This window comes from Nanorana parkeri, unplaced genomic scaffold (assembly GCF_000935625.1).
Source record: "Nanorana parkeri isolate BGI_ZX_2015 unplaced genomic scaffold, ASM93562v1 scaffold20, whole genome shotgun sequence".
Classification (NCBI taxonomy): Eukaryota; Metazoa; Chordata; class Amphibia; order Anura; family Dicroglossidae; genus Nanorana; species Nanorana parkeri.
This window is the reverse complement of record NW_017306288.1, coordinates 3,044,811-3,047,690: the sequence shown is the minus strand read 5'-3', so window position 1 is coordinate 3,047,690 and position 2,880 is coordinate 3,044,811. Positions and strand designations below refer to the sequence as shown.

Here is a 2,880-nt window from a genome sequence, read left to right as displayed (position 1 = left end):
TCTCTCTCATTGATATATATGTAATAAATAATAACAATAGCAATTTTACAATATATTACTTCAACAAACAGTTGACACTTATAATAACATATCTATCTGTTACGATATATTGCTCTAACAATAATTGTTATTAATTACAAATACTCTATTACAATATGTTACTTTATCAATACAATTTTTACTTATTACAAATGATCTATCAGTATCTATCTATCTATCTATCTATCTATCTATCTATCTATCTATCTATCTATCTATCTATCTATCATCAATATAGGATATATAGATATCATGAGCAGTTTTATAATATGTTACTTTTGACAATTACTACTATTCTCACTTCCTACAATTACTATCTATCTATCTATCTATCTATCTATCTATCTATCTATCTATCTATCTATCTATCTATCTATCTATCTATCTATCTATCTCAATGATATCAATAATGTTTCATGATTTTACAATAAGTATATGTTAAAATAGTGCTAATTGAATTACTTTTTTGAAAACCGCTAGAAAAATAGAGAAACGCGCTCTTAGTGCAGCAAGTGTACTTTGGATATTTTGACTTAATTTAGAAGGATGTTACCAGTCCGTATACTTTATTACTGCAGTACTGTACGTGCCAATGTACAAGATCCGGAGACAGTTTGAGTTTACTATAGCTATAAGAGGTTGTCTATAGGAAGTACAAGTTTGCTGTAAATAATTCTGGACCAACATTGGCTGCAGTTAAAGCTGAATAACCTCTTGAGTATCTAATTCTGGGTACAGGGACCTGTGCTCACTGCAGTCTGCCATTTACCTTTATACCAGATGCATTTAATAAGCACTAAGAGGACTCATAATAGATCTCTTGGTCACAGTCAGCCGGTGTTGTTAGTGAGTGATGTGCTGGAGCACAGATTATGGTATGTTTTGCAGGCGAGGGTTGCCAGTTTAGCTCTGAGATTGCCCTGTCAGGCTAGGATGCGCTGATCCTGCAGCACAAACTGCTCTGGCAATATTCAAGTCTTGTATTTAAGCTGTAGCATTAATACATGGCTGTCCGAATAACCTTGTCAGCAGCACTTGAAAGGATGTGCAGCAAAAATGCGGAATATCTTTCGCATGGGAATTTTATTACAAGCTTCTGCTGTGAAAGTCACAGTGGAGATACCGTAGCCGGTGTGACAACTAGAGGAAATAAAACTGCAGCGGATGTATCCAATCAAACCAATCAGGAATCTGGATGCTATGAGCAAAAGCATTACATTTGCTCCAGGTTTAATTTAGAAAGGTTAATGGGAACCTGGACTGGAAAAAATATGAAGTCTGCCATTGCTGAAAATGCTGGACACCCAGCTGTCTTTGGCTTCTATGCATTTTTAGTTATATGCATGCAGTTATTGGAGACAGGGAAGTTGGAACCCCCAATCTATATGTTTGTTCTGAGTCAGCGACTCAAAGTATTGAAGTTACTGAAAGCCGGGCAGCTAGTGTTTTCAGAAGGAGAAGCCAACAAGTCATGTATTTTCTTCAATGTCACCAGCAAGATGCATGGTGCAAAGTCACCAGCAAGGTGCATGGTGCAAAGTCACCAGCAAGGTGCATGGTGCAATTGTAATATGCACAGTAAAGTAACCTGATCAGATCTTAGTAATCAGCTCAATGATAGATGAATTGAGATTGGTTGCGTTGGGTTATCACACATTGTACATGGTCATTTTCCGTAACGAGCCATCCTGGAGAAGTGTGCAGTGCGGGGACTAGACAGCTTGGGTTTCCACTCACCCACTTTCTAGCCAGGTGCAAGAATTCTAATAGTTTCCATTATGATGGGCAGAGCAAATCACATGAACTGATTTATGAAAATGATCCCAAGAAAAGCTGTTACCCAGAGCAAGCAATCAGACACTAAGCTGCTGATTTACAGATGTTGATGCAAAATTCAGGATTCATATTAATGCCACTGAGAAACTGATTGGTAGTTGTGGGCAATAAATCCAGCTTTTGGATAACACTCGCGAATTTAACTTTTCCAGGGAAGAATACAGGATAAATTTGATTGGCTGCTATGACAAAGTCCCTATGTTCTTTTGCTGCCTTTGCAGACTCAATGTGAAAAGCCTAAAATGTATGAAAATGTACAATGGAAAAAGTAGAATTATCAAGATTCTGGAGAATGCTGCCAGGCCTGTGAAGGTGAATGGCTTATCAGAGGGCTGTACCCCCTGTACTATATCGGACTGCAGCATCCCCTGCAGTCTATTAGACTGCTGCGCCCCCTGCAGCTTATCAGACTGTTGCACCCTCTGCACCTTATCAGATTACAGCCCCTTATCAGACTACTGTACCTTATAACACTACTGTACCTTATCACACTACTGTACCTTATCGGACTGTTGCACCCCCTGCACCGTATAAGAGTATTGCACCTTATCAGACTACTATACCTTATGAGGCTGTTGCATCCCCTGCACTGTATCGGACTACTGTACCTTATTAGACTACTGTACCTTATCAGACTGTTGCACCCCTTGCCCTGTATCGGACTACTGTACCTTATTAGACTACTGTACCTTATCAGACTGTTGCACCCCTTGCCCTGTATCGGAGTATTGCACCTTGTCAGACTACTGTACCTTATCAGACTGTTGCACCCCTTGCCCTGTATCGGAGTATTGCACCTTGTCAGACTACTGTACCTTATCAGACTGTTGCACCCCTCGCATTGTATCGGAGTATTGAACCTTATCAAACTGCTATATCTTATCAGACTGTTGCACCCCCTGCACCGTATCGGTGTACTGTACCTTATCTTACTACTGTCTCTTATTAGACTGTTGCCCCCCCCCCCCCCCCACCCCCCAGAATATTCTCGCTTTTATAAACTAC

At 39.8% G+C, this 2,880-nt stretch overlaps 1 protein-coding gene across 6 annotated transcripts in view; it reads left to right on the top strand.

Moving 5' to 3' along the window:
* SLC35F4 (solute carrier family 35 member F4) overlaps positions 1 to 2,880 on the top strand; it is a 148,651-nt gene that overhangs the window by 79,383 nt on the left and 66,388 nt on the right. The gene's annotated exons all lie outside the window — the stretch shown is intronic.